This window comes from Hyla sarda, chromosome 1 (assembly GCF_029499605.1).
Source record: "Hyla sarda isolate aHylSar1 chromosome 1, aHylSar1.hap1, whole genome shotgun sequence".
NCBI lineage: Eukaryota > Metazoa > Chordata > Amphibia > Anura > Hylidae > Hyla > Hyla sarda.
Genome location: NC_079189.1, coordinates 348,936,664 through 348,947,811, shown reverse-complemented (window position 1 = coordinate 348,947,811; position 11,148 = coordinate 348,936,664).

Genomic DNA, 11,148 nt, shown 5'->3' with positions numbered 1-11,148 from the left:
GCACCTGTCGGTGAAAGATAGAGACACGCTAATCCATTCAGTGGAGCGCTAGTGCGGCCCAGACATCTGAGGCCATAACACACCTGTTATTGCTCAATCTTGCAATTGATTGTGCAATGTAAGGGGTTATTAAAGCCTCTTGGGTACTGCTGAGGCCTACTCCTGACTGCTCCTGGTGCAATGTATGGGGTAATTAAACACTCTTGGTTAGTGTTATTTTTAAATTTACTGATAATTTTATCAGTAATAAGATTGAATTTTGCAGAATGCTAACCGTTACACAACGGAACGCTAAATCTCGCCTAAATCTCACGGCCACATGAGCCCCGGTGGGGCTTGTTGGATTTGGTCCTTCGTACCTACACGCTGGGGTCCGGGACACGCAAAGGTTGTTTTAAATTTCAAATCAAAAAATGATGGCGCTGCTGGGCCAGGGTCTGGGAATTTCAAATTTTCTCATGGGTAGCACCCGGTATCCAAAATCTTTTTCAAAAATTTCTAAAATTGTGGTGTTTTTTGGGGTGGATTGTGAAGCCCTGGTGTGAACTCCTGCATCAGCCAACTCCAGGCTGTGTCATTCAGGCAATATATGGGTTACTGATGCCGCTGTGGGACCTGGGTCTGGTAATTTCAAATTTTCTCATAGGTAGCACCCGCTATCTAAAATCTTCGGTTTAAATTTCTTAATTCATCTTTTAATCTTAGGGATTGTGAAGGCCTAGTGCCTACTCATGCTGCTGGCAACTCTGGGCTGTGCCATTCATCCACTAAATGGTCTCCTCATGCTGCCAACACCTCCACGCTGTGCCATTCAGCCACTATATGGTCTCCTCATGCTGACAACATGTCCATGCTGTGTCATTCAGCCACTATATGGTGTCCTCATGCTGCCAACACCTCCATTCTGTGTCATTCAGCCACTATATAGTGTCCTCATGCTTCAGCCTCATCCAAGCTGTGTCATTCAGCCACTATATGGTCTCTTCATGCTGCCAACACCTCCATGCTGTGCCATTCAGCCACTATATGGTCTCCTCATGCTGACAACGTCTATGCTGTGTCATTCAGCCACTATATGGTGTCCTCATGATGCCAACACCTCCACGCTGTGTCATTCAGCCACTATATGGTGTCCTCATGCTGCCAACACCTCCATTCTGTGTCATTCAGCCACTATATGGTGTCCTCATGCTTCAGCCTCATCCAAGCTGTGTCATTCAGCCACTATATGGTGTCCTCATGCTGCCAACACCTCCATTCTGTGTCATTCAGCCACTATATGGTGTACTCATGCTGCCAACACTTCCACACTGTGTCATTCAGCCACTATATGGTGTCCTCATGCTGCCAACACCTCCACATTGTGCCATTCAGCCACTATATGGTCTCATCATGCTGCCAACACCTCCACACTATGTTATTCAGTCACTATATGGTCTCCTGACACTGATGCCACCACCAGGCTCTGTCATTGTGCTGCTGTGCGGCAGTGATTTTAAAAGTGATGCCGGTAATCTGCATCACTACCCTATTTCTACACTACTACCTATTTCACTACCCCAGCACACTCCATATGCTTTTTAGAACACAGCAAAGTGTTCTATACCCCTATAGAGGCTGTATGTAGGCTAGAAATAGCCTTTTTTAATATAGATTCGCCGTGAAAAAATTCGGATCGAAACAAACTTTTTCGGAAAATTCCGAATCGAATTTTTGAAAAGTTCGCTCATCTCTAATTGCTGCCCATCTGTAAATTGCTAAAGATCACCCGGACAAGCCAGCAGGCTATTGGAACATTGTTGTGTTGATGAATTAGATAAAAAAAAAAAAAAAAAAAAAAGAGCTTTATGGTTGCAATAAAAAAGTTTTTTTTTTATGTTTGAAGAAAAGAAAACCATGTATTTCAGCAAAAAAAAGTCATACCATTTGTAAAACTTGGTGGTGGTAATATGTTTCGCTGCATTTGGCCATGACAGCTTGCTACCATTGATGTGTCAGGACAGCTGCCTGGAATTTTTAATCTGTCTTTTTACGGTTCCTTCAACCCAATGTTAACAATTGTATACAAAAGAAGAGTAGATATCGACCCAGCACTGCTAAAATGTCCACTTTTTTAGAATCCTTTTAAAATAACATAGAAATGGAAAAACAACACCACCATGCTCAGCTGTAATGGACGCATTTCGGACGCATGCGTGCCCTTGATCACCACTGCACCTGTGTGCATCCTCCTCCCTTATATGTTATATGTGGGGTGAAGAGGGTTAACTTAAAGTGAAAGTGCTTTAAGTTAACCCTCTTCATCCCGATATGAATTTCACATATAAGGGAGGAGGATGCACACAGGTGCAAAGGTGATCAAGGGCACGCATGCGTCCATTAGGCCGTTTTCACACTATAAAATGTATCATTTTTAAAAATCCGTCCAATGTTCGGTTATAAAAATCATGAAAATCGTCTGTTAAACGGCCATTACAAAATCCCATATGGCCGTTAGAAAATCCCATTATATTCTAAGGGATTTTTACATTATCCGTTTTAACCCATTATAGCCCGTTACTATCTTCCATCCCAAAATAACGTCTGCTGTTAATAACAGGCTATAACTTGTTAAAACAGATAATGTAAAAATCCTATAGACTATAATGGGATTTTCTAACGGCGTATGGGATTTTGCAACGGCCGATTTTCAGGGTTTTTATAATGGAACATTGAACGGATAAATTAAAACAAATACATTTTATAGTGTGAAAGCAGCCTTACAGCTGAACGGAGTGACAGCATGGTGGTGGTGTTTTTCCATTTCTATGTTATTTTAAAAGGATTCTAATAAAGTGGACATTTTAGCAGTGCTGGATCAATATGTACTCTTCTTTTGTATACAACATTTCTCACTTGGCCAAGTGAGGATCCAGTGCATGCACAGCAGAGGTGAGCTGAAGATTTTCTCTATCGGCTCCATTGGGGGACACAGACCGTGGGTGTATCTTGCTGTCTCTAGGAGGTGTGACACTATGGTAATAAAAAAAAGTCAGCTCCTCCCAGCAGGATATTCCCGCCTTCAGGCTCTGAGCTAGTCAGTTTAAGCTTAGTGTCTGAAGGAGGTGGACATGGTCTGGAATTCTCCAGACCAGGTCTTCTGATTTTTATTTTCCTAGTATAGGGACGGGTTAGTTATTTATTCCCTTTCTTTTCCGTTTTTAGGTGGGGACTCAGGGACTCCGGTTCACTGTTTCCCCATTGCGAATAAGGGGGCACAGACATTGCTTATATGCTCTGTTAACCCACTCTCGCCAACGGTCAGCGTCTGGGTGGTACCTCATGGATCCAGGTCCCCCTTTTTTCTCTGCTCACCTCGCTCGCGCATAGCAGCCAGGCGTGATGCAGGGACCATAAGCTGACTGAAGACTTCACTGAAGACTCCATTAGGTAAGTACTTTCCCCCTTTTTCCCATAGGTATGGACTCGCAACCTCTGGAGACCCCCTGTTTTGGCCCACCTTCAGTGTATGGGGCTTGATTTTACAGGGGCTGCACTTTTTGCTGGGGGAGCAGCGACATGAGGGGGCATATTTTTATAAGGAACCTTACTTTTGGGGGGCATGTGGTATGAACTTTATTATTGTGTGTGTGTATTGGTGCAACTACTCAGCGCCTTTATGTGCGGCTGTCAGCCACGGCGCTGCTTGGGGTCGGGCGCTTTCAGTGCCGACTTCCTTCTATGCTTGCGCCTTATTCCCAGCTGCAAGCCGCGGCGCTGTTATGAGCTGGGCGCTTCTGCGCCGGCTTACTTTCACTTTCGCCGGCAGCCGCTGCTGGCGTTCTGGCCGCCTGCTCTGTTCCCCCGAGTGCATATACAGCTAGGCAGTTGTGCTCGGGACAAGGAGCGGGCGCCATGACAGTTCTTCTTTGGCCGTCTGGGGCTCCGCCCACTGGGCTGGGAGCTCTCAAAGGTGCGAAGCAGCGCCCTATCAGTAATGTGGGCGCGATTTTCTTGGGTATGTGTTAGTTACTGTGTGCCTTGTTCCAGGCACGCCCCTCCCTCCCTATTGGGTGGCTTGTTAGGTCTCTCTGGCTGCACGGATCTAGTTCTCTTCATTGCAGCTGCCAGGGGACACAGATCTGGGTGAGAAAGTGCCTGTCTTCTTTTTTACCCCATTATGTCCGTACCCAGGGCTGTTCCTCCCTCTAGTCAGAAACCTGGGAGTTCAGTGACTTACTATACCTGTAAGCACTGTCATACCAAGATGCCTGGCTCTGCTGAGCCCGCTTGCTCTGCCTGCTCTGCTGCTCCCCCAGACCCTCTGGTGCCCCCTGATGCCCCTTCGGTCCCAGTGGGTTCAGCCGCCCCTCCGGCTTGGGTTTCTTCCCTGACCCAGTATATGGCTGACTTGACCCAAGTCTCCCGTTCGGTGGCTGAGGCCTCCCGCAAAATGATGTCCGCCTTGAAGGGGTCTTCCCGGCGCAGGACCTCTGAGAGGGCCCGCTCTTCGTATCCTCGTACTTCACGCTCTCACAAGCGTGCTAGGGGTGCCTCATCGGACTCTTCCATTGAGTCTTCGGATAGACGTGAGTGTTCCCCTTGCGGGTCCCGCCCCCTCGATCATCTGATCACCCCCCTCCAGGACTGCCTCTACTCACTCACATTGCCCTGGTGAACTGGTGGACGAGGCTTCCGAACCGGCATCTGACCCAGAGGACCGCTCGGACTCAATTGCTACGGTGAACCCATTGGTGACAGCCATAAGAGACACTTTTCACTTGGAGGACCCAGGATCTTCGGATGTCAATCCAGGAGTATCCTTTCATCGTACTAAGCCAGCACCTCAAATGTTCAGCTATCACGCTGACTTTGAAGACATTCTGGAATCCGCATGGAAACATCCAGACAAGAGATTCCCGGGAGTCAAGACAATTCAAGAGCGTTATCCATTTGACAAGGACTTTGTCGCTAAGGTGGCTTCCCCTCCCTCAGTGGATCCACCAATCTCCCGGATCTCTAAGGCGAGTACACTGCCTCTGGCAGATGCCGCTGCCTTCAAGGATCCCGCGGACAAGAAGGTGGAATCTTTAGCGAAGTTCGCTTCTGAAGCAGCTGGCTCTTCCCTTCTTCCCATCTTCGCCTTGACATGGGTCTCCAAGGCCCTGTCGGAGTGGTGCCAACAGCTCCATCAGGATATTTTAGCGGGATCCTCCCCTGAGGACCTATCTGCTTTGGCTCTCCGATGCGCCAAGGCTGGGGACTTTCTATGCGCAGCTTCCATGCAGGCAGCCCATTGTTCTGCCTTTGCTGTGGGTCACCTAGCAGCCCTCCGCCGCTCTATGTGGTTTAAAGCTTGGAATGCAGATGCCGCTTCCAAAAGGTCTCTCACTGAACTTCCCTTTACGGGCGGCCGTCTTTTTGGCAAACGCCTTGATGAGATTATCTCTGAGGCAACGGGAGGTAAGAGTTCCTTGTTACCTCAAAATAAGGCTCGCCCTTCTTCCCAAAGGAAGTCCTTTTCCTTTCGGTCCTTTCGGACCTCTGGCCCCACTAAGGGGTCCGGACAGGCGCCCTCGCGGGACAAGAAGGCTCCCTCGTTCCGGGCACGCCCGTCTTGGAAGTCGGACTCCAACCGCTCTGGCCGTTTTGCGCCCAAATCAGGCAACCGCAAACCCACTTCTGCATGAAGTGAGGCCTCCACCCGCGGTTTCTTTGCCGGTGGGAGGTCGTCTCTTGCTTTTCCGAGACATCTGGACCTCACACATTCAGGACTAGTGTTGAGCGGCATAGGCCATATTCGAATTCGCGAATATTCGCGAATATATGGACGAATATTCGTCATATATTCGCGAATATTCGCATATTCGTTATATTCCCGTTTTATTTTCGCATATGCGAACATTCGCGCATGCGAAAACTATCATATGTGCATATTAGCATATACAAAATTAACATACGCGAAAATTCGCATATATGAAAATTCGCATGTGCTAATTTTCGCATATGCGAATTTTCGCGCGCCAGTCTCACACAGTAGTATTAGAGCCTTCTTCACACCACACAAGCTGGAAGCAGAGAGGGATGATCACTGTGATGTGTACTGTGAAAAAAAAAAAAAAAAAAAAGAATATTCGGAATTACGAATATATAGCGCTATATTCGCGAAATTCGCGAATTCGCGAATATGCGATATTCGCGAATAATATTCGAATTGCGAATATTCGTGAGCAACACTATTCAGGACTCTTGGGTCAGGGACGTGGTGTCCAACGGTTACCGAATCGAATTTGCTTCCCTTCCGAGGGATCGCTTTTTTCGATCCCGGGCCCCCCGGTCTCCTCCCCTGGCGAAGCAATTCCGTGCGGCTCTCCAGTCTCTGCTTCTTCAGGGGGTGATCGTTTCCGTCCCTCCAGGGGATCATTTTCGGGGTTTCTATTCAAATCTCTTTGTGGTCCCCAAGAAGGACGGTTCTGTGCGACCAATCCTAGACCTCAACCGTCATCTTCTCATCCGCCACTTCCGGATGGAATCCCTCCGCTCGGTGGTGGCGTTCCTGGAACAGGGGGAGTTCCTTTCATCAGTGGACATGAAAGATGCCTACCTTCATGTGCCAATATTTCCGGGCCATCATCGGTACCTCCGTTTTGCAGTTCCGGAGGGTCACTTTCAATTTGTTGCCCTCCCCTTCGGTCTAGCCACAGCTCCTCGGATTTTTACAAAGATACTTGCGCCAGTGATGGGCCTGTTACGGTCGAAGGGGATCTCAGTGACACCCTATCTGGACGACCTTATCATCAAGGTTCCAACCAGAGACCAGACTCTGGAGAATCTAGATGTCACTCTCCACACTCTGACTCGCTTCGGATGGCTGGTCAACCGGGACAAGTCAGTCCCCCGGCCTACCCAGTCTCTAACCTTTCTGGGGCTTCGATTTGACACGGCCTCGGCCCGAATTTGTCTTCCACCGGACAAACGTCTAGCGCTCCGGGAGGGGGTCCGCTCCCTGCGGACTCAGGTTTCAGTCTCCATCCGCACTTGCATGGAAGTCCTGGGTCAGATGGTGGCAACTATGGAGGCCGTACCCTTCGCCCAGTTTTATCACCGCCCCCTCCAACTGGCGATTCTCTCTCGATGGAACAGATCTCCTCTGTCCCTCGATCGTCAGATTGTTCTCCCTCTCAGGGTTCGTCAGTCCCTGCTCTGGTGGCTCCGCTCCCCCCTTCTTCTCCAAGGGCGGTCGTTTCTTCCCCTTCATTGGCAGGTTGTTACGACGGATGCCAGCCTGTCGGGCTGGGGCGGCGTGTTCAGGGATTGGCCGGTTCAGGGACTCTGGTCTCCCCAGGAGACCCTTCTTCCGATAAACATATTGGAATTACGGGCGATTCTTCTTTGTCTTCTTCATTGGGAGCCCCGTCTTCAGACCCGTCCTGTCCGCGTTCAGTCGGGCAACGCCACAGCCGTGGCGTACATAAATCGACAGGGCGGCACTCGCAGCTCGGCAGCCTTGGCCGAGGTAACCAAAATTCTCTCCTGGGCGGAAAGCAAGGTTCCGGCCATTTCGGCGATCCACATTCCGGGAGTGCTCAACTGGGAAGCGGACTTCCTCAGTCTGTCCTCCCCCGACCCTGGCAAGTGGTCTCTTCATCCGGAGGTCTTCACGCAGCTCTGCGACCTCTGGGGCGTTCCGGACGGTGACCTCTTCGCGTCCCGGCACAATCGGAAAATCCTTCCGTTTGTGTCCAAGTCCCGGGACCCTCAGGCTTTGGCCGTGGACGCCCTAGTGATTCCTTGGGCGGGGTTTGCCCTACCTTATCTGTTTCCTCCTCTTCCACTCCTTCCCAGGGTGCTGAGGAAGCTCAAGGCAGAGGACGTCCCCGCCATTCTGTTAGCTCCAGATTGGCCCCGAAGGTTGTGGTACACGTAGTCAGGCTCCTGGACGACGCTCCTCTGCGCCTTCCGTTCCGCCTGGATCTTCTCTCTCAGGGTCCTCTTTGCCACCCCAATTTACAGTCGCTGCATTTGACGGCGTGGCGGTTGAGACCGCGGTTTTGAGGGCCCGCGGGTTCTCTTCCCAAGTCATTCACACCGTGCTTAAGGCTCGTAAGCCCTCCTCCGCAAAAATTTACCACCGTACTTGGCGGTCTTATTTTCGTTGGTGTGAAGCTCAGGACTTCTCCCCGGTGACCTTCACTGTTCCCCGTCTTCTCTCCTTTTTGCAGTTGGGGTTGGAACTGGGGTTGTCTCTCAGTTCCCTTAAAGGTCAGGTTTCGGCCCTTACTGTTCTTTTCCAGCGGCCCCTGGCTTCTAATCCTCATGTCCGGACCTTCCTGCAAGGAGTGGCGCACGCTGTTCCTCCTTATCGGTCACCCTCTCCTCCTTGGGACTTGAATTTGGTTCTGAGTGCCCTCCAGGGTGCACCCTTTGAGCCCCTTAGAGAGGTGTCTCTCTGCCTCCTTTCTTGGAAAGTGGCATTTCTTGTGGCTATCCCCTCCATCCGGAGGGTGTCTGAATTGGCAGCTCTCTCCTGCCGTTCTCCATTTCTGGTGATCCACCAGGACAAGGTTGTTTTCCGGCCAGACCCTTCATTTTTACCTAAGGTGGTCTCAGCCTTTCATCTCAATGAGGACATTGTCCTCCCGTCCTTTTGCCCGACTCCTTCTCATCCTAGGGAGCGCTTACTACACAAGCTGGACGTAGTTCGGGCTGTTCGGTCTTATCTCTCCATCACTTCTTCGTTTCGTCAGTGTGATTCTTTTTTCATCCTTATGGAAGGTCGTCGCAAGGGACAACCTGCTTCCAAAGCCACCATTTCTAGGTGGATTTGGTCCGCCATTTCGGAAGCCTATCGCTGTAAGGGGAAGATTCCTCCTTTCAGGGTTGTGGCTCACTCCACACGTTCTGTTGGGGCATCCTGGGCTCTCCAGAATTGAGCCTCGGCCTCGCAGATTTGCAAGGCGGCTACCTGGTCGTCTTTGCACACTTTCTCGAAGTTTTACCCGGTTCATACTTTCGCATCAGCTGATGCTAGTCTGGGGCGTAAAGTGTTGCAGGCGGCAGTGGATCGGCCGTCTACCTGATTACTTATCTGCCCACCCAAGGGACGGCTTTGGTACGTCCCAAGGTCTGTGTCCCCCTATGGAGCCGATAGAGAAAAGGAGATTTTTTTAACACTTACCGTAAAATCTCTTTCTCGAAGGATCCATTTGGGGACACAGCTCCACCGTTTTTGGGATTTTTCCTTTAATTCTCTGTCCAAGGGTGTGTTCAGTTATGTTTTTTCTTCTGGTTCTCGGACAGTTTTGGGGTTTTTTCCTTGACCTATTGGTCTCCTCCTATTGCTCTGGAACTTAAACTGACTAGCTCAGAGCCTGAAGGTGGGTATATCCTGCTGGGAGGAGCTAACTTTTTTTATTACCATAGTATCAGACCTCCTAGAGACAGCAAGATACACTCACGGTCTGTGTCCCCCAATGGATCCTTCGAGAAAGAGATTTTACGGTAAGTGTTAAAAAATCTCCTTTTTTCTATTTCTCACTATTTAACAATTCCCAGATACTTTACAGTGCATTTTTTTCTGCACAAGGGAGTCATACCAGATACTGAAAACAAAGGTGTACTTATGCACTTTTGCCTCTTACAGCAGGGGCAAGTAAGGGGGCCCTCCACCAGTGGCATAGCTATAGAGGTATCTGTACGCTGGGCCCGGGCCTTGAGAGGGAGGCCCCCCCTGTCAGTGAAACTGTCGCTTTAAGAGCAGAGGGGCTGGTGGGAGTAGACGTGCCCCGCACAGGCAAGAAGTCAGCTCCAAGCCCTCTGACCTGTCCCTGCATCAAGCAGTGCTTCATCCCCCGATAACTTCATGAGGAACAACTGCCTCAGCTCCTCTTCATCCCCGACATCATGTGGCCCCTGTCTCGGATTACACTGCATCCCCGGTGAGTTGAGGGCCGTGGGCTCTGTGAACAGTAGGTAACTTTATAAAGATGAGCGGGTTAGGGCTTTGCAAGTTTGCAGTGTTTCTCAACAAAAGTGCCTTCATGTTGCAAGACTACAACTCCCAGCATACCAGGACAGCCTTTGGCTGTCCAGGCATGCTGGGAGTTGTAGTTTTGCAACAGCTGGAGACACACTGGTTGGTAAACACTGTGATATATATAGATAGGTAGACTGGGCATAGATCAGTGTTTCCCTACCATGGTGCCTCCAGCTGTTGCAAAACTACAGTCCAGACATGCTGGGAGTTGTAGTTTTGCAACAGCTGGAGACACCCTGGTTGGAAAACACTGATCTATGTCCTATCTATCTATCTATCTCATATCTATCTATCTATCTATCTATCTATCTCATATCTATCTATCTATCTATCTCTCATATCTATCTACCTAAATTATAGGAGCAGGGGGTTAATGGAAGCAGGGGGGGGGGATTGTAATGAAAGCAGGGGAATGAAATGTAATGAAATGGGTGTGTGTGTGTCTGTAATGGAAGCGCAGGGGGAGAGAATGGAAAGAGGGACAGGATGGGGAGAATGGAACGAGCAGGGGGGGGTTAATGGAAGCATGGGGGTTAAGGAAAGTGGGGGTGTATGTGTAATGGAAGCAAGGGGAGGGGGTTAATGGAAGCACAGGGGAGGGGGTTAATGGAAGCAGGGGGGTTGATGGAAGCAGGGAGGGTAATGGAATGAGGGGCAGGATGGGGTGAATGAAAGAAGCAGGGGGGTTAATGAATCACAGTGGGAGAATGGAAGCGCAGGGGTGGGGGGGAAGGAAGGAGGGGCAGGATGGGGTGAATGGAAGGAGCAGGAGGGGTTAATGGGTGCAGGGGGGTAGTGGAAGCATGGGGGTGAATGGAAGGAAGGGCAGGATGGGGAGAATGGAAGGAGCAGGGGTAATGGAAGTAATGGAAGTTGGGGGTGAATGGAAGCAAGCGGAGGTGAATGGAAGCAGGGGCAGGAGGGGTGAATGGAAGAAAGAGCAGGGGGGTCAATGGAAGCAGTGAGGGGGGAATGGAAGCATGAGGGCGGGGGGTAATAGAAGTGGAGAGTGAATAGAAGGAGGGGCAGGATGAGGTGAATGCAAGGAGCAGGGGGTTAATGGAAGCAGGGGGGGTAATGAGAGCAGGGGGGGTTAATAGCAGTGGGGGGGGGTTCCTGAACAATAGACATAT